This window comes from Condylostylus longicornis, unplaced genomic scaffold (assembly GCF_029603195.1).
Source record: "Condylostylus longicornis isolate FDR11 unplaced genomic scaffold, ASM2960319v2 ptg000040l, whole genome shotgun sequence".
Lineage (NCBI taxonomy): Eukaryota > Metazoa > Arthropoda > Insecta > Diptera > Dolichopodidae > Condylostylus > Condylostylus longicornis.
The window spans coordinates 13,720,546-13,743,415 of record NW_026578009.1 but is presented as its reverse complement, the minus strand read 5'-3'; the positions used below and the strand labels follow the sequence as shown (position 1 = coordinate 13,743,415).

The following is a 22,870-nucleotide window of genomic DNA, read 5'->3' as shown; positions in this document are numbered from 1 at the left end:
AAATTAAAATTTAACCAATAAATATTTAATACAAAAAATAAAACAAAAGTAATTAAAAATTTAAATGAAACCAGTAAAAAATTAATAAGATTAACCAATTAAATTTTATATTACCAAGAAATATTTAATTAAAAAATAAAACAAAAGTAATCAGAAATTTAAATAAAACCAGTGAAAAATTAATAAGATTAACCAACTAAAAACTTAAATTTAACAAAAAATTTGAAATTAATCGACAAAATTTGAAAGAAAAATATAATTTAAAACCGCGTAATAGAATAATTTAATTAGTGAAATTACCTTAATAAAAAGTTAAAAATGGAACAAATAATGGAAGAGCTCAAAAAATTAAATGGAGCCATCAATGCTCAAATTGAACAAAGCAAACGGTTTGAAATTCGCCTAGCAAAACTAGAGGCTCAGTTCAATACACCACAACCGCAGGTAACAAATTTGGCAGCACCGAAAAGTGAAGACGACCTGAAACAAATATCGAGACTTCCGGACTGTGTCAAAGATTTACAAACCTTTGATGGCGATGCAGTGCAGTATGTATCATGGGTGCACAGCGTAGAATCAATTCTACGAGATTACGAAGTTGTCAGAAACAAACCCATATACAGAGCAATATTACAAGCTATTAGAGGAAAAATTAGAGGTAGAGCAGATGCAGCTCTAATATCGTACAACCTGTTCGACGAAGAATGGGCCGCAATCAAGCAGTGTTTGTCCCTGCATTATGCCGACAAACGGGACATACGCACATTGGAGCACCAAATGAGCACACTGACACAGGGAAGATCAACCATAGATGAATTCTACGCCAGAGTCAACCATCAATTCTCCCTCATAATCAATAAGATCAAGACCGAGAATTATACAAAAGAAACTATAGACGTATTGATAGAATCACAAAGAAACAGAGCACTGGACGTATTTATCCGAGGGCTCAATGGGGAATTGTCCAGGTACTTGATGCTTCAGAAACCGTCAACTCTGCCAGAAGCATATTCAACGTGTCTAGAGCTCCAGAACTATAGTTGCCGAAACTTCGCTATACACAACAGGAATGATAACAACAGAATCACTGTACCATTCAACAAAATGTCCATGAAACGACAACAACCAAGTGCTGGGAACCCAAGGTCGTATCAACCAGAACAGCCATTAACAGTGGAACAACGGAACTTGGCTTACAACATTCAACATCAGAGAGAATCGCAACCTCCACCTAGACCGCCAAAACCGTTAGAGAAGATGGACGTTGACCGATCCATACAAACACGTCAGGTTAATTATATGAACCGGCCAGACAACTACAGGGGAATATACAAGAGGCCACCATCAGTAGGCAACATGCCTAGCAATAAGCACCAAAGGCTATTCAATATGGAAACACTTGAAGACGACGTAGATGACCACCCAGAAGAATGCAGCGAATATGACGAAGAACCAGCATATGCAGATGATGAGGTTCAAGAAGTAAATTTTATGACGGACGCCTTTCAAGCGTTCCTTACTTAGAATTCAAGACAAAAAACAACCAGCTCCTAAAATTTCTAGTCGACACAGGAGCTAATAAAAATTTTGTAAGAGAAGAGATCGCGACAAATGCCAAACCAACAACAAAACCATTCAAGATACGTTCAGCTGGAGGAGATATAACAATCACCAAGAAGATCGGAGGAAGATTTTTTCAGAGTCTGAGAAACAACACCTTCATTGAATTTTTTGTTTTGCCAGGATTGAAGACCTTTGATGGTATAATTGGAGACGACACGCTTAAGAAGCTCGAAGCCATTATAGACAGAAAGAACAACACCTTAAGGATCAAGCCAGATATAAAAATTCCGTTAAAGGCAAAGGCATCAGCTCAAGTCAACACCATCGAAATCGGGGCAGACCATTTACCGAAGGCAATCCAAGAAAAAATTATGGGAATAATAAGGAAATACGAGAAAATATTTGGCCCAATAAACGACAGGGAAATAATAGACACACAAGTGAAAGCAGAAATTAAAACTACTACTGATGATCCCATATACACCAAGTCATATCCATACCCAGCCAATATGAGGAAGGAAGTAGAGGAACAAATCAAAAAGCTGCTAGAGGATGGAATTATCCGCCCTTCGAAAAGCCCTTACAACTCACCGATCTGGGTAGTAGCCAAGAAACCCGACTCATCAGGTGTGAAGAAGTATAGAATGGTTATCGACTTTAAACGACTTAACGCAGTAACGGTACCAGACACATATCCTATACCGGATATTACAAGCACACTAGCAAGCCTAGGCCAGGCCAAATTCTTTACAACATTAGATCTGACATCCGGATTCCACCAAATCATGATGCACAAAAAGGACATTCCCAAGACGGCTTTTTCAACAATGAATGGAAAGTACGAATTCCTAAGACTACCATTCGGGCTGAGGAATGCGCCTTCAATATTCCAACGCATGATAGATGATGTTCTAAAGGATCAGATAGGCAAAAGCTGCTACGTATACATCGACGACGTTATCATATATGGAAAAACGGAGGAGGAACATTTAAGGAACATTGAAACGATTTTTAGCATATTGGAAAAAGCTAACCTGAAGGTCAACCTGGAAAAAACAAAATTCTTCAACACCGAGACAGAATTTCTTGGATATATAGTCACAAGCGAAGGAATCAAACCCGATCCCAGAAAAGTGGCGGCCATTCAGAACATCATGCCACCGACAAATTTGAAGGACCTAAAATCATTCTTGGGACTCACATCATATTATCGCAGATTTATTCAAGATTTTGCAAAAGTGGCGAAACCACTAACGAGCTTAACAAGAGGCGAAAACGCACAAATAAAGGCCAATCAATCTAAGAAAGTTGGAATCAAATTGAATGCAGAAGAGTTAAAGGCATTTAACAGGCTGAAAGAATTACTTATATCTTCAGAAGTCCTAATATTTCCAAATTTCGAGAAGCCGTTCATCCTAACAACCGATGCTTCCGACACAGCTATTGGAGCGGTGTTATCACAAGGTTTCTTTTTAGACTAGCAGTCACTAGAATTACAGCATTTCCGAAAATCTTCGAATTCAAAGGCGCAATAGCAACCATTAAACAAGGACAAGGTCAAATCTTGGAAGGAAATTTCAATTTGGTGCACATCATTGATTTAAAGAGCTATGACGAGGTTATACAACAAATCATTCCTTTGGTTGATGGAATCAACTCGACCAGCATAATGAAACCACAGTTAGAACACCAACTGGCTCAAATAATGGAATTTCTGACTAAATTGAGAAGCAGCAAATCAAGAGTTCAACGGTCAATAAATTGGATTGGTACAGCATGGAAATGGCTGGCAGGAACACCAGACGCCACAGACTGGGACAACATCGTTACAAGCCAAGACAAGCTGATACAAAATAATAATCAACAGTACAAAATAAATCGTGAAGTTATGAGGATAACAAACCAAGTAGTAGAAAGATTTAACCACATTTTGGAACATGTAGGGAACTTAGATCATCGATCCGAACAAATAATATTTAACAAACTTGGAATCATAAAAGAAGCCTTGGGAGAAATCGTGTTAGCGACAGAATTAGCAAAAAATGGAATTGTCAACACAAATCTTCTTAGCAGGATTGAAATCCAAAAAATACTGAAGGAGATCGATACACTACCCTACGTCAACGAAATTGAGGCAATAGAATACGCAAAACCACAGGTAGTAACCAATGGACGAGAAATTCTCTACATATTATCAATACCGAAGACAGGCAACCAGTACTATGACCACATTATAGCGAGATCAACAATCCGAAACTCCCAACAAGTCTACCTCGAATATCAGGAACTTCTCGTGAAAGATGACGTATATGGCATATCGACAAAATGCGAGAATTTAAGAAACATCACCATATGCGAAAGAAGTAAAATTCGAAAACTGGACGAAGGACACTGTATGTATCAACTGCTAAAGGGAATAAACGCCAGTTGCAGCCTTCAATACAATAAGGAAGAAATCATAGAAACCATAAGTGAAAATATCATCTTTCTCAATAATTTCAATGGGGAGCTAACAAGTGGCAACACGAGCAAACACTTAACTGGAAGCTTTATGATACAGCATACCAACGAAACCGTTCACATAAAAGGTCAGAAATTTACAAGCGAATCTGCCACCACGTCGCAAGTTTTACCACCTGTTCTTCAAGAAAATTTAAAAGAAGGAGATATCAAGCTAAGCCTCGACTACATTCACGATCTTCATATCAGCAACACAAAACAACTTCAGAAGCTAATACCAAGGAGCCAACTCTCTATAGCATCCGATATTACTATAGGACTCGTCATCATTGCAGTCATCATCATTTGGGTCATCAAGAAAAACATCAGCAAGGTTGTGAGAAAACGCACTCCAACAGTGGTTCCTACTATAGAGATTCCGCAAATTTCAGTCATAGAAGCACCAAAATTCCAGCTTGATCTACGGGACGCAGATCTTTGAAGGGGGAGGAGTTATCACCGTCTTTAGTTACATATTCAAGTGGTATCAAATTACATCTTCAGTACGATACTAATTTCTGTTCACATGAAAATTGCTGACACAGCGTCTGCAATCGAACATGTTTAAACATGAAGAAATTACGAAATTATCGTTCCCATCAAAAATGCTGACGAAACGTCTATAATTTTGCATGAGGCCGGAAATGAACTTAATTTTAATTACTATAAATACTGTTAGATTTTAAGATATGATTTAGTCTAAAATTGGTGTTAATAAGAATAGAATATTATAATTAAACTATCAATTCGAATTTAAGTAATTGTAAAATTTAATTTTTAAGTAATAGTTGTGACATTGTGTGAAATAAAATTATTTTTTTATAATCGAATCAAGATAGTTTAATAACTTGTATATTGAATTTTAGATGTTTATGTAACCTACCCTATGCAAATGATTAACAAATTACTTTAATTCTACAGCATAGTATTACCAATGGTCTCTTGCAAGGTCATAAGATTATTAAAAAAAATTTTTATAATGCTTTTTACCTATTACAAAAAACCCCTCCCAAATCTTTTAGTGCATAGACCATCATAACTTTGAACAAAATTATATTTATATCCCGAAATAAATTCCTTTAAATAAATGTTATATTAATTTGGTTTTTCAGTTTACAACTAATCCAACCGATTATTCCAATTTAATAAACGTGTACAGGTCTACAAATAAATATCTACTTCTTTGCTTTAAATTTTCTTTAATAAGTGTGACGAAATATTTTGTTTTATAATTTTATTACTTGATTGAAAGAATATTACCAGTTCCAAGAATGCTTCCTTCTCTATAAACAACGAATGCTTATTAAAACAAGAATTTATTCTTGCAAGAGAAAAAGAAAATGATTGTCATTAATTTTAATTAAGTAAATATCATACTAACCCACCGAATTACATACATAAGTACTTTATGGACATAATGACATCATAAAAAATATTCAGATATTTTAAAAATAGAATTAAAATTTTTCCTTTTAAAATAATAAAAACTTATGAATTATTTTATTGTATAAAAATTTTATGTATGTTCGTATTGTATAGGAATCCTAAATGCAAATTCATTCATAAAATTTTTCATCCCACAGCAATATTAATAACATTTAACAGGTGCTACTCAAGTACATACTAACTTACTAAATTTTATAGTATATAAAAGTAGTACCTGGTTTCTTCTGGAACACGGCACAGTACAAATAAATATTAAAAAGACATAAAACCCCGTTTTTTTTTTTATTTTTTGATATAATTTTTCTTCTAAACCAAAGATATTAACAAATATTTTCATTTCGATGCAAGAAAATTTTTGTCCAGATCCATCCCTTTTAAAAATGTCACCGCTCGAAAATAGCAAAATTTGAATTTTTCATTTTTGCAAGTTTTTCCTAATTTCTATAAATGCAGAAAGCTAACGTTAAATTCTAAGCTATCAAAGAATATAATTATTTTTCTTAACTCACACAATTGACCCTTAAATTCGAGCGATATGCTAACGTCTCTTTCAATTTTTTTTCACATCCTAAATGTATGCAATTTTTTAAATATTTTGATTAACGTTGTTTTAATAGTGCTACTTTCCAAACCCTTGGCCCGACACAACTTTTTTACTTACAGATTACAATATTTTCTGATCTTTTTAAATGCGTAAGCTTTGTACAAATTTGCTAATTTTAAAATTTGCTAATATTTGCTAAAGCACTCTTAAGAACTGAAAAATTGAAAATAATGATCGAATAAGGATGCTTAAAGGAAATTCTAATCAGATGTCATAGATGCTCGCTTGTTTAACAAGAAATATATGAGCTGGTTTTTTTTGAAAGTATAGTGTAAGTCCATTTTTTATATATTAAGATATTTAAGGTTTTGCATTTCAATCAATTAAAAAATATTGGCCATAATAACATATTTTGTTTGTTTTATGTTTAAGCAGAACTCTATTGAAATTGTGATTGTAACTGTGGAGATAAAGTGTCTATAGCTCATCAAAATCCCCATTAGCTTAGTTTTTTTAAAAAGTGGACTTATACCACTGTCAAAAAAACCAGCTCATATTTAAAAATTTCCATTTTCGGATTTTATCAAATTTAAACAGTAAAATAAATAATCAAATTTTTTAATAATATCAAATAAAAAAAATATTTAATAGCACTTCCAATTGATTCACGTTGTAAATGGTTTATTTCACTTGTACCTACATACTATACACGTTCCATAAAATTTAAAAATAATTTTCCCTATAAAAATACCTTAAAATAACTTTACTGTTGTTGTATGAATGAATAAAAATAGATTGAGAAGCAAAACGAAAAAAACAGAATTCTCCATTTAAAGCTGGGGAAGATTTTTATGTCATATTATGCCACTTTCCTATAATTATAAACGAATATGTATGCGTGTATGTTCATATTATCTGTAATATATTGTATAAATATTTATATACTTTTTAATAGGATATAAATGACCCAATTTTCTTCTTATTGCTTGCTTTTTTTTTAAAACTCACTTTACCTTGTAACTTTTGCTGGTAGGACACTAGGATATAATAACTATATAAAAAAATTTTAAAAGAATTAGGTATATGACTCTCAAGTTTAATAAAAGTTCAATAGATTATGGAAAAAGAAATTTAATAAAAAAATAATAAAATGGACAGATCAATTTGTTGAGGATTTTCCCCCTCATTTTCATATTATTATTTAATTAAAAATGACAGCATTCGGCACCTTAAATAAAATATTATTTGTAATGACTTCCAAATTAAAATTTAACAGGAATCACTTTCTTTTTGTCCTGTTATCCGTAATGAATAAAAATTAGAGTTCAAACAAATCAATTAAAAATATTAATGTAACTATCTATAATTTTATGAATTTAACTGCCAATAATAACTTGCAAATTACGGTTCCATATTTTATACTATTTCATACAACTTGCCAGTAGTAAATTGTCTTTAAATGTTACCATAAACAGCAACTAAAGTAGGATGTGTGGAAGAATGTTTTGAGAATTTGAGTGAATAACTGCAAAATAACAACAAAATTCGACAACAAAATTTTCCGATATAATCAACTATTTATTAAAAATTCTAAGTTAAAAAGAACGTAAATTTTTTAAATAACTACTTTCTCTAGAAAATTCCATAATATGTAAGTATATGTAATATGTTTTTTTAGCTTCAAATAATTTAGAAAAAAAATTGAGATTGTATAGGTAGAAATGTAGATAATTTGAATAAAACTCAGCATAAAGAAGATTTTTTGTGCTAGAAAAAGCCAAAAAAAAATGTTTTAAATTGAATTGCAGATAAATAAAATCGATTTTATTATCAATTACTCTTTATTCCCCCTATTCAATTTTAATTCGATTAATATAATTGATTTATAAAAAAAAATTATTGTAAAATTGTTATTATTTTAAAAATGTTGGGGATAAAAACTAAAATTAGGCCGCAAAAGAAAAAAACAAAAATGAATTGAAATTTCTTGACTTTTACAAATTAAAAAAGAAGTTGCATAATATTGTATTGATGTTGTCTAGATATCGGTAAAGCAATCTTTAGAATAATTTTTTTTTAGAACACCAAAATGTAAATTAGTCTTATTTTACAGAAATCCTATTGCTCATTTCGACAGACAGCCGTGTTATCATTTATAGATGAAAATTTAAATGCAAATTAATAAAATTATTATGAATTGAAGTATAAAATAATTATTAAAACTAAAACCTTACTAAATGCATTTTTTATACCAGTACGAACGTATGTTCATTTAAATCATTTTTTCGTCCGGGAATCAAAGAGTCGACACAGCCAACTATTCTCGTTTTTTATCATTTTCGACTTCAGTGTTCGGAAAACACAAATTTCATTTTATTTTTACTAAGTAGTAAGTTATCTTTACTAGTTTAAAAAATTTCTATTCCTTTGGGTCCTCAATGTCGAATTCATATTAAAAATTCTAAGCAAATTTAAAATTTTATGAATTTCGTGTCATGATTTTTTCACCTCTACCGTTATTTACTTAATAAATTATTTAAAATTATTAAGAAAAAAATTTCTCAAAAAAATTCACTAGTTTATTGTACAATACCATACAATTAAAGTTGCCACACATGCTTCAATAAATACCATGTAGAATATAAAAAATAATCGAATATAATATAAATATCGAACATATTTATATGTACATATGTACAAAAAACATAATATATAATTATCTATTATTATTTCAATAAAAAAAAAACAATATTTTTTTATTGATTTTTTTACAAAAAACAGTGGTTCACTTATCCGTTCATATTCCAAGTGAATATTATAATATACTTTTAAATGTATGTAAAAGTATAAGAAGTATTTTATGTAGGGTACTCAAAATTGTATTGAACTCACTTGAATTTTAGTTTATGATTTTATTTTATTTAAAAAAAAAAAAAATATTTTCCCATATCATACCAAATTAAATTTAAAAGGTATTATCGTATAAGTGTCATTCTATATAATTTAAAAGTTAATTCACTTCAATAAAATTCATTTTTTAAAATAAAATGACGATAACGTTCTTCACCATCATTCACCATCATTAATTCTTATTTTATACTTATTGATTTCATGATGTATAAATTATTATTACATATATAAAAATCTACTTCTTCTATGTACTATGTAGTATGAGTGTACAATATAATCAATATTTTTTTTTTAATATTTGAAAATTACTTATTGAACTTTTTACTAAATATAAATTGAATTTTTAAAAAATAATATCGAAAAAGTTTATTTTTTCCTTAGCTTGCCAATTACCTTGAATTTTTTTCCTTTAAATCTGTATATACATATATACATGTAATATAAAATATTTAGCATATGACAAAAAATTCCAGAAGGTTGTGAACTGAAATAAATGATCCTTAGAATAAAAGCAATTCATTTTTCCACTTTTATGCTAATTGAAATTTTATCGTAAATTTTGGAATATATTGCAATAGGAGTAATAGAAAAATTTTATATATTTGCTGTAGCTATTGCAGAATCTGGTTTTGTCTAAAAAAAGAGTTGATTATTTTCACTAAGTTTTAGTTTTTAATTGAAATTGTTAAAAAAATCCTGTTCTTTTCTCATCGGGTTCTGGCAAATTTCCATATATGTACGTATGTATGTATGTATGTATATCCATAATTGAAAATTATAATTTAAATGGTTTAAAAATTAATTTTATTTTCCATTGAGAATAACTAAATAAATAAATTTATTTTTTCGACAAAAACTGAAGCTACATCAGGGCACAAGGGCAGGATTTGAAAACTTAAAATTGTAAACAAAAAAGTTCTTCACCTAATTTCTAGCTTAAACGTTAGCATACTTTTATTTCGAAAATATTTTTCATCTAGAAAAAATTGTGTTTTAAAAGAAACAGAAAAACGAATGGAATAGAAAAATGAAGTAATTGGAATAGCATACTTTGATTTACAAAAATTCAATTTTTAAATTTAATTTATTCTGGAACAGGTCATTAATATTGTATTATAGAAAATTTCGTAGAATGTGTAGTTTGTTAATGTATAATGTAAAATTTACTAAAGCATTATTATAAAAATATTGTTGTTCATTGATATTTGAAATAAATTGATAAGCTTAAGAGTTTTTGTTTAATTTACTTACTTAATTTAATTTAAAATGTAAATATAGAATAATATATTTTGCTCATAATAATAAAATGAATATAAAATTACACAATAGGTACTTTAGATTCTATAATAATAAATTGTTATAATACAAAAAATAATTTATATAGAATTTTTCCTATACAACACAACAATATCAATGAATAGTAATCATAAAAAAGACTTAGTTTTGTGTAATGAATTATAAATTTTAATAAAGTTTTAATAAAATTTTAAAATATTTTGTGTAATATTTAAGAAATAACATCCGAATTTTGTAAATATTATTAAAATAATATTTTGATTTTTAAAAAATATTAAAAAAATTGATTATTTTTATTATTTTACTCTAGATATTTAGATTACAGAAAAAATGTTTGTTTTTATTAAAAATTCAATATAATATGTTTTTCATCCAATTATAAGAACTTACGAAATATTCTTAAAATTGAGAAATATTTAATATGTAGAAATTAAAACTATAGGTGTTTCTTCTTTTTCTAAAAACTATTCATAACTTTGTGTGCATTCGTTTTTAAAAAAGTCAAAAACGCGTCCTTACCATTCAAAATTTTACTTATGAAAGTTAACTCGTACGTGATAATGGTTGAATTACCCAAAATAATTGAATTACCCAGTATAATGTTTTTAGTTCCTTTTGGACACATATTTTCAAACTACAATATAATATTTTTAAAATAAATTTAAAAATATGTAAACAAAAGTTTTAATTTTTTATCATATTGAGTAGCCTGACATTGACATATTTTTTAGCGGGACAATATAATATGAACTTTTCTGTAGCATTATTTGTTATTATTTTTAAAAGCAAATACCCAATTAATTCTAATGAGACAAATATACCTGTAGTCTACATAAGAATTGAAATTTTTAATAATTTTCGTTTGTTTTCAAAATTTTTAATTTGAAGAAAAGAAATCTTCCCTCTATTCTTTCTTCAACCGAGGCTCAATTGTGATCCAATCTTATATTTTAAAATCGAAATTTTTAAAGTGGAAACCTTGGTTCTCTCTTGCAATTTATATTTCTCAAGGCTAACCGAAGTAAAATATGAAAATTTATTAAGAAACTGTGCTAAAATATTGGAAAAACTTTTTTAATATTTTTGTTATATCCTTGAATAAAGGATCTTTCTGCATTATTTCCCATTTGAAGTGTGATAACAGAAATAGAATAAAAAATCAAATTTTTTTTGTTTCTTACATATTATTTGTAAAATATTAATTTTATATTAATACAATAGTATATAGTTTTAGGAAATTGAATATTGCATATTTTATTTAGAAAAGAAAGGATTTTATTTACATACACAATACAATACATGGATACATACTATCAATTGCTGGTATACCTGTATAAATATAATGCCATATGTAAAATTGTTTATTTATTTTTAATAAATATGTAAAATCTAATTTTTCTCATAAATCTCTTCTTATTCAAACTTTATGATAAATAAATATTTAAAACTAAATATGCATGTAAATATTCAATTTGTTTCTAAATTTTATAGTATAGTAATAAAATTATATCAAAACGAATGAAACTTGGAAATTGCTTACAAAAAGTAGAAAAAATAAATTTTCCATTCCGTCCATATGACTGGCACTATTTAATGATCCAAATTTTTGAAAATTTTTAATATTTCCTACTATAAGCTCGATAATAATCAAATTTAAGAAAGAAAATATTTTCACTAATCTTATGGCGGCATTTTATATGAAACATGATCAATATTAATTTCAACCAAAAACAAATTTTCCGGCTTCTAATATAATCAGAGAATAATGCTAAATTATGCCATAATTATTAAAAATTAATTTGTTTTATTACATACGTGTAAACTACGTCTATCTATTAGTGTACTTGTCCCAGTGATAATTCAATACGAGTAATTGAACTAGGTTCTTAGAATTTTCAAATGCAAGTAATCATACAATTTTTATCAGCTGAATTATTCACAGTAGTAAATTAAAAAGACCACCAAACCATTCTAGAAGTTGAAGTTCTATTAGACCAAATTCTACAAGTTGTTATGTAATGGCTGCTATTATTTCGTTTAAAGAATTAATACGTTTATTAGTATTACCTCCAAAAATTATTTAGAGTGCATCCTATTCTTAATGTTATCACAAAACAGTCAACTCAATTCTATTTACTTAAAGAACGAAAAAAATGTTTTCTATTTTTAAAATAATATTGAAATTTAAAATATTTTTCAATTTTTGAATACAAGAATATCGGATATTCATATTATGTAAGTAATTTTTTTTATATTATTTAAATATTTTACTTTGATATTATTTAAAAATGAAGTAACCATAATGAAACAATACAAAGGAAATTCTGACAAATTATTTTTTTTTAAATACATAATATTTTCTCAAATTACTATTGTTGTAACTAGATATTGTTATACGAATTTGTGATATATATTCGAAGGTACACAACTTATGTTGTTCAGAATCTGATTTTATTATTATAAAATTATTAATAATAAAAAAGAATTGTAAAAATGAGTCTTAAATTAAAAATATTATAAAAAATAAATTTAAAAAAAGAAGTGGATGCATATTTAGACTAACATTTACTAAAATTAAAGTATCTCATTGTTTCAAAATTTCACCTTGAAAGATAACTCGCAGCTTTATGTAATAAGTCTATTATAATTCAGTTTAATAATTTAAGGTTTAATTGCATCATAACAAAAATAACCATAACCTTGAAAATGGAATAATATAGGACATGAATGTCAACTGACAATAATTAAAACTGCAATTCTACTTACATTGGCTTTCCATACGAGTTTAAAATTTATACTGCCCCTAAAAATATGCAATATTTATTTATTTATATACCAAAAATCTGCAAAATCATTCAATTTGATAAGAAAGATTTCTTTTTCTTATCGCACATTCTGCTTGTTCTCAATTCCATATTTTAAAACCAATTTAAGCAACTTTTTATTTTATGCAAGTTAAAAAATGGAGTTTACGTTATTCTTTTAATATATTTTATTATGACAAAATTCCAAACCACAAAAATTTTTACGAACATTTTATAATATGAAAATTGTGATTCGTTGTAAAAAAATAAAATGATGTTTCAATCAAGGTTCATAAAGTCATGACTTTTAGATTTTGAAGTTTATTTCTTTTGAATCAAGTAAAGGAAAAAGTTTTTTTCTTTTTGTTCTTCAAACTCTTTTCGAAAAAAATTTTTTTTTAACATTCATTCTTACGCAATATATTTTTGTTAATACGTACTATATGGAGAAAGTCAAGAAGCGTTGTTTTTTAAATGCAAAATCTACGTGCATTACAGACATTTGCATATACACAATCATACGCACATACATGCATGTACATATGTAATTTTCATATATAAAATTCAAAAAGTTTTTTAAGGAAAAATAAATTTTCTTCAATTTTGTTTTTTACACAAAAAATTTTCATATTCATTTTTTTTTTTTTTGCAAGTTTTACTAATTTTTTTTTTCTGCAAAAATTTCCTTTCTTTTTTCTCATGAAAATTTCATTCTTCTTTCTTAAGAAAAACTAACAATAGTTGCAATTTACGAAGTTTTTTTTTTTAATTTTTTTTTGCATTTTTTTTTTATTATCCTGTTCCAAACAAAATTACTTTCTTTTGAACTACAGACAATTATTTTAAATTTTCTCTTTCTTGTTGTTATTGTTGTTTGCTTCTTATGTAGTTTTTGTTTTTTTAGTAATTTTTTTTTCTTCTTTTTTTCTGGTTTTTTTACTTTGCTATTACCGCATTATTGAGACTCTTAAATTTTATAAACCATACAACAATTAAGTTTTAGTACAAAAGTGAAAATTAAAAAGGAAAACGAAGAAGAAAAAGAAAAAACAAAAGTTTGAAATTAAAAATGAAAAAGAAGAACACAGAAAATTTGAAAATGAAAAAGAAACAGAAAAAAATAAAATAAAACGAAAATTGCTATTATTAAAGGGAAAACTTGGACAATATGTAAAATTAATGAAAATTATCTGTATAATAAAAATTTCCTCCCAATCTATATCGTTTTTTTGTGCTTCTTTCTCTAGAAAAACTTTAATATCATAAAAAATCTGGAAGTGTTATACAAAATGCTATATAATAGTATAAACTGTTATAACTGTTATATTACATAATTTTGTTAAAAAGAAATGTTTATGAAAAAAAAAAATTTTTTTTTTTTTAATTCTCATTAGAAATAATTTAGAAATATGGACAGTTCTTATATGGGAATAATGGTTTTAATAATTAAAATTAATTTAAAAAAAAATAAATTAGAAATTTTTATTTAAATTACATATTATGATAAATTTTAGAATATTAAATTGGATAGAATTTTGTAAAGTAAATGAAAGTAAATGATGAAATTTACATAATATCCTTTTTATCAATTTTTAAGATCTTACAATATTCTCCCATAGTATTCTTGTGGAAATTTGTTAGTCAATCGAAGTTGTTGTTTAAAAATCTAAAAAGTTTACGCTGTACTGTACTCATAACATGGGAAATAAATGTAAAATTTTAATATTTTATACGTTACAACAAATTGAAGCGTAATTCCAACTAAATTGAACAACATTTTTCTTTGAAAAGCAACTAATATTACATTATTAAAAATACAAGGTAATTGTAAATCACTTGATAGATAAATTTTTATGTATGAGCCTTACTCTAACAAATATTTTATAAATGACCTTCATTTAACCTTCATTTTTTTAATAGTTTGAAATAAAATAGACTATTCAGAAAAATCTATAAATATGATAACTTTAAATAAAATAAGCCTCTTTTTATACAAATGTTAAAAATTTTTGAATGAAGATGATAGCTAAATGTGAAAAACCTATCAATAGTGGGGGACTTTTACCCAACGGAAAACGCAACTAGATGGCCATAAACTCCTAAAACTAGTCAAATTGACGAATCATTGATTTTACTCTATCGTATTTTTGTGTCTACATTCCGTGATGGAAGGCTTGGAAGTGGCGTCTCAGCACTTTAGGCAAAATCGAGAAGCCTTGTTCGCTTCAGTCTTTTTGTCCTTACCCTCTCCCCCATTAGTCGGGAGGGCTTAATATTTTTAACAGCTATTAATTATTGTTATCACACTTTATTCTATCTAATTAACTTTTAATTGTAATTTTAATAAAAATATAACGACTTTATGTCATAATGCGAAATTATATCCCATTTTATAATCGCTACTTTATTTTTACTCTAATAATATTTACCAACAGTGAGTAAATCTAAAATATTATTTAAACCACATGCTTATTAGTACAGTAAAAAAAAAATAATTTCTTTAAAGGAAGAAAACATCTAATATAGATAAAATTTTATGACTTCTATGACTTGTTTAAATTTATTGATTTTCTTGTTTTTCCTCAAGTAATTTTCCTCCAATGTAAGTGTCCTTTTAAGTTCACCGGTTAGCGCAGTATGCAACGCGTTAAAGTAATAATTATTATATAACAAATTAACTTTTCGAATATTTTTTAAATTAACTAATACAACGCAAAATAAAAATTAAAACCTCGAAAATTAGCAAAACAAAATTCTACATTCCGCTCTACATAAAATTCTCTGACTCTCTTTTTTATAAAACCTCAATATGTTTGTTATATAATCTAGCAATTATAATGTAGTCGTATACTAATATTACCTAAAGTTTATATTTAAGTATACATTGTTAAAATATTTCCTTTTTAACAATAAGGTCCATTATTCGATATAAAACTAATCTTCTCCATCTTTTTCCCTTTAAAATTTAAAATTAATTTCAAATATTACAAATACTCGTAGTATGGAATTACAAATTTATATGAATTTTATTCAAATTTCAAAAAAGCACACAAAAAAAATTGAATTTTACGGCATATTCTAAAGGAAATTTCAATAATATTAAAGTTGATTTATTTTTGAATTTTATTTACAGAATTTTTTTTAAAGTTGCAAAGGCACTTACAACAAGTAAATAATACTTAAGAGGGAAATGAATGAGCTAACTACGTGATAAAAACCATTTTAAAAAATCATTGAAGAGAATCCTTATTTAAGAGAAAAATAAAAACAAAAAACCAGAGAACGAATATAAGAAAAAATTAACTTACATTCAATCTATTTTTAATAGTAGAAGCAATCATCATGCTCTATAAAACCGATTTTTTTTTCTTTTACCGATTTAGAGCATAACAATCTTTTCGCTTTTAGCTCTTGTTTTGTTGCTTCTCTTATTAATTTAAAATTATAATTCACTCTCTATAAAAAAAATGAAAATGAAAATGTCTCTTTAGTCGCCACTTTATTCCAATTCCATAAAATTATCGTAAATTTGAGGAAATTATAATTGTGTTCACCTCATTTAGCATAAACATTAAAAAGTTTTCCATCTCATCTTAGAAGTATTCAAGAAAATGTTTTTTTTCTCAATTTTTCTTTAAAAGATGCTTTTTTAACCGCTATTTTTACTAAAATAGAAGAAGAATAAAAAACAAAATTAAATATAAAGCAACTCTCATTTCCAAAGATCATCAATTACTAAGGATGTAATAAAAAAAAGTATTTATAAAAATTTTTAATTGTATTTTATAGCAAAAAATAAAATGAACTAACATAAATTTTAGTATACTTAAAAAGTTTAAGAAAATATTTTTAGTTTATCGAAAAAAAAAAACGTGAACACTATGCTTTTAAAAAGGTCCTTAAAAAAATATTAATTTTAGTGACACTTAAATATAAAATAATTCCGCAATCAGAAATTCAATGAGCAATATGTTGGGTTCTGTGTTTCTCTTCTTTACTTCTTTTGATGCCATTGAAGTCTAAAATCTTTTCAAATAAAATTCATAATTAACTTTAAAATTTCAATTTGCTTCTTGTTCAAATTTATATATATATATATAATGAAAGTCAATTATGTAATACAAAATTTCATGTTGAATCGAAGCGATGAAAGATTTAGGGTTTCATAATCATAAATATAATCTTAAATGCTTATGCTACTCGGAATAAGCATTATACAAATCCTATTATAATGGAATACAACAACTCATTATTCACATAATTTGTATGAGTTCTCAATTGGTCAAATTCGAAATTTAGTTGCATGTTTAAAACTGATTTATTAAAACATTTTGAAACATTTAATAAAATTTTTTTTAAACGTTACACATATTTGACAACAAATGTCATGAAACTGCGGTATTAAACATTTTTTTATGATAAATGAACAATAAATTTAACGGGAATTGGAAACTGTTAATACGATAGTATCTTACCAATTTATGAACTTCAAATGGCATTAAAAATTATATTTTGTTATTGTAATTATATTAATAATGAATTTCGAAAGAATTATTGATGATTCGGAATTGTTTTACAGAAAATCTATACAAAATTTTAAATAATACAAAGTTCTTCCGAAATATTTCTTCGTAAAGATATTTAATATGTTAACTTTATATTGCTATGCAACTTGGCACCTACAAACAATGTAGATATACGATTTTTTTGGAAGCGATTCTCTACATTTTTTTAAAAATGTGTCATAAAAACATTTTTCAATATGGTAATAAGGCAAATTCAAATAAAATTTCAAATTTTTCGAACTTGTGAAGCTCTAGAAAGAATTGACACACAATTATGGGGATTTCACCTTCTTACAACATGCTTTTTTAAGGAACAAAACACATTCTCTTTTAAGAGCAGGTAAATCTACTCAAGATTTTTGAAAGAGCCTTCTAGATTTTTTACATTCTTTCTACCTAAAATTAAAAAAAATAAATTAAAAAAATTTGTGTTTGTGCAGTTTTGTGCAAAATAAATTTTATTCAATTTTCAATAACTTTCAACATTTTAACATTTTTTTTTATTTTTCCAAATTTATGCTCATAGCTATATTTACTATAACTTTCTAAAAGAGAACGCCTCACCCACAATTGAATATTAATTAATTTCTTAAGCGATTTTTGTAATAATTTTAAAAAATTTTTTTTTTAGTGTGGTCAATTTTATCAATTTAGAAAATTCTGACGTTAAAAAATTTATCCTTTTTAAGAGTCCTTTTTAAGAAAATTAATTTATCTTTTTGAATATACGCATAGGTACGTAATTGTATAAAATATAAAAAAATTTTTTAATTAAAAATATTTTATAAGGTTTTTGAACTTTTCATGTCTGAAAATATTTTTTATATTTTTTCTCAATTTATTTTTCTTTTGCAACTTCATTTTAGATTTTAAAAGTTTTCTGTTTTCTTTTTTTTTTGTTTTGCTTTTATTTCTAAGAATGTGTTGTTATATGAGTGCTTTTAAGAAACATAAAAATTTCTGTTTCATTTTTTATTCATTTATGTGTTAATTTTTTCTATACTCGCCTAAAGGGAAAGAGCTATTCATAAGTTGTAAAAAATACGTAAATGTTTGGTCTTAAGACTACAACAAATAAATTTGAAGAATGCAAAAATCCTTTCACCAAATTCTTTGGGAAGAATAAAAAAAATATTTTTTTCTTTTTGGATTTTATCCTACATGAAAAATTTAATTTTAAAAAATAATAAAATTTTCATATAAGCGAAAATCATCCGAAAAACGTAAACTCAAATATGATTTTTCTCTCGAGAACTTTCTGAAATTATTTCGTATGAAGTTCTGCAGCTCTAATTTTGCTGAAAAAATTTATTAGTTAGTTACTGGTTTCGTTGTTTTATTTGAACCCTTTTAATTACTTCATTAAAAATTATTAAGAATATAAGATAGCTCAATTATAAAATTGCAATTACATGAACATGTCCCAAAAGCAAATAAAATTATAACTTATAACTTAAATAATTCCCAACATTTTTTCAACAGGATTTGAAATATGTATGAATATGCAGGCCAACGGACGCATCTCATTTTTTTAAAAATATGGTCTCTGAGGTGATTGAAACGATAAAATGTTCCCAAACAGTTCACTTTGATTACCAAAACTACCTATTTATTTTCCGTTATAACAACATGCTATTCGCATATTCTTTGAATAAGTTAATTAATAGTCACATTGGTTTTATGTTAAAGGCAAGCAACTGAATCTTACATTAAAGAATTGTAAATGAATTTAAAAACTGCTTACTTAATCAATTATATTATCAAGAAAATTATTAATATCAAGAAAAATCTAAATTATCATAATATTTTTCAATTCCGATTTATTTTCATCAATAATTTATTATTTTTATTTATAATATTATAAAAACAGCAATAAAGTTCTTATAGAAACTTAATTAGCTACGTAGTTATACTTGAAATTTGCTCTGAAATTTTCTTTTCAATTCACTCTAATAAACCAACAAATTATAATAGAATATGTACACGAACACAAACATACATACATACGGCATATGATATGAAAATAAACTTTATTTTTGGGAAAAATTTTCGTATATAATGTAAGTAAATTTTAGTATTACAATATAAATCAATAAATTTCATTATTAAGCAAAAATAATAATATTATTACCACATTTTCATTTCCTTTTGCTTGGAACCATTTAAAACTACAAGTTTACCTCATAAATTTTCTTAAATACTTTTCCTTTTCTTTCGATTAAATTTTTATACAAATGTAAAAGAATAAAATTCTTGTATGTATACATATTATAATAAATATATATAGACAGAAGGTGTATGTGCACGTATGATTGTATCTAATACCCTCTACCTATGTCTTAAACGGTAATTATTTACTATACGTTATAGTAAATATATTTTTGCTTATAAATGAATTGCTATGTCATTATACGTATATGTAGATATTTTGTTAAGTAAAATTGTTAACGATACGCTATAAATATTTTCCAAACATTAACTTAGTGAAATAATAGAATCAAACATAATATGATATATAAAAATAGGGACTAAATCTATTATAATTATGCACGCATATAAACATACAAAAATATACGAAGAACAATTGAATTTAGTTAAGGGTAAATCCGATGTTAATGAAATTATTTTCTTAGCCTTTTGAATTCTCTACAAATAGAAAACTCTCACCACCCTCCTTCTAGTTTTTTTATATAATGAAGTTTCATTAATATAGATACTTCTAAAATTAGTTTAGGGTTACTTACAAAAAAAAAACAAGAGCTGTCAACGCATAACCAAAAAACTGAACACTTCTTTCAAATTTTAATAAACTAAGTAAGATTATTAGAACAGATTCACTTTTTGCTCTCCAAAAATTTCTAAAAAGCTTCTCAGTAAGTTCTGGTGGCAAATAAAATAGAAATATTAAATTTCAAGAAAATTCCTCAATTATTTTCGAGACATGGTAAAATATATAAAATCGACCCCTATATAGGAAAAGTACAGCTTCCGCAATAATTCCCAAAAAATTTGCTTGCTAGTTTTTTTAAACCTGTTAACTGAAAAATTTCATAGAATTTTGTTAATTTTTTCTCTTTTTATGCTGAATAAAGTAATAAATAAAGTAAAATCCAATTATTGCTGACCTCTAATTTTTTTGAAGCAGAAAGACGTCGCACTATTTAACGGATCTTAATTTGCTTAAATATAAAATATCAAGTTAATCGGTTAAATATTTTTTAAAAATGAACAAAAGTGTAAATTGACCCGTAGGAAGGTTCAGTTCCCGATACCTTACATATGCCAAAAATTGATTAATACGTTTTATAACCAAAATTAATTTTTTTTTGCTATATCACAGATTGATTCATCAAAATCGGTTCAACAGAAAGCTCGCTAACAAGACCTTATCTACTTTACCCTACCATGGAGAAGGCCATTTCGGTCGAAAATTCGACATGCGAAATTTAATATCATCACATATGCAATGCTGTAAGTAAAACTATAATACGAGTATATATAATATTTATTATCGATTAACAAAAGAGTAATAGTTATCTGCAAGATTATGCCACAATTCAATGTTTGTAAAACACTCTCTTCAAATATTATATTTGCTCATTATTTTCTACCCGCCGGTGAACAAGACTCCTAGCCCTTCTCATGTCGATCCATAAGATCATTTTGTTATCCCCATTCCCACCCACATTAGCCCTAAACCACTGCAAAACTGCACACCACAATAATATCATTTCGTTCTTGCTCATAAATAAAGTAAATTTTAAAGTTAATAAAAACTTAAATTACACACCATCACATAAGTTATCACATTTTAAATCATATCCCATCATTATTTCCAAAAGAAACCAAAAAATGTATTTACTTTAAATTTTAAATTTTAGAAAAGCTGAGACTTTTTGTGTGCACATTCTCTATTAAGACTTTTTTTAGCAACTGGGCTAACATTCTGCATATAAAATAAGAAAAATAAGAAATTTGCCTTATAATAATTTTATGGCTGTCTTACTTCAGCAATGAAACGATTTTGTGCTTTGCTATCTTTAAAAATCCTTTTTTATATAGATACAAAATAAAATATGTATACCAATGTTTGTTTGTACAATATACATAAAATATAATGTACTGTTAGTATAATATTTCTTCTTTCTTTAAACAAAATGGTATTTATTTTCAGATTTCAATAATTTTTTATATATTAATCTCTTAAAACTTTTAAAAATCTTAAATTTTCAGCTGCGATACAAAATACAGAGCAAAAAAAAATTATGAATAAAAACAGAAATGAAAAAAAAAAATTTTTTTTGTGAAATTATCCTTTTTAAATGGAAAAATATGCAAATAAATAAATTAAGGATAAAAGAAATTTAAGAGAAGAAAAAAAAAATTAAGAACAAAAAAACAAGGAATCAAAAAAAATTTTAATGTTGTCATGAACCGTGCAATTTCACTGCTTTTACTCATTTTTTTATAATCTTCTCTGTTCAATTTTTTAGTTTTTGTCATTTAAATTCTTTTTATACCCTGCATGTTCGTGAAGGATATATTAACTTTGGAATGGAGTTTATAACCATTTAAAAGAGTCTTGCTCAGCGTGTTGAATTATAGACACAGAATTTTCTATCAATTTCGATATTCTGTGTTGATTATAGATGCTCATGTGCTCGTTTGTCCAATTACAAGATAATTAAAAAATGAATAAAGCAAACACCACCAAACTTTCATAAATTAATTATTTTCTGTTAAGGACAGTTCCCATTGTAATTGAATTAGTACGCAAAACGGGTCCGGTAGATGCCGTACAACTCAAGGTAATTATTTTTAATATTTTAAAATCTAATTAAGATATTAATATGTATTTTTTTGTAAAAGTATGTCAAAACATATTTCATGCAATTTCTTTATGCCTCTGTAGCTCAGTTGGTAGAGCGTCCGCCTAGAAAGCGGTAGGTCACTGGTTCGAGTCCAGTTGGAGGAGAAAAATTTTTTAATTAATTTTTCTGCCTTTAACTCGTTCCTTTGATTACGTCATCCATCTGTTCTGAAGTTGCATGAAGAAATTTCCATTAAGTTAAACATATTTTACATGTTACATTTTGAAAGTTTTAAAGCAATGGTTGCCTTGTAGTTCGGGTTAATACCATAGAATCCTAAGAGCTGATAGTTGTGTGAAATTTGGCAGTCATGTTCCCACTTATAGATCAGATAATATTCGTGAAATTTTAATGGAATAGTTTGACAAAATA

General features: G+C 26.4%; 1 non-coding gene across 1 annotated transcript; it reads left to right on the top strand.

The window, feature by feature from the left end:
- Positions 1-22,529: 22,529 nt before the first annotated feature.
- Positions 22,530-22,602, top strand: Trnas-aga (transfer RNA serine (anticodon AGA)). The gene has a single exon. It is a non-coding gene; the product is annotated as a tRNA-Ser (tRNA).
- The last annotated feature ends 268 nt before the right edge of the window (positions 22,603-22,870 follow it).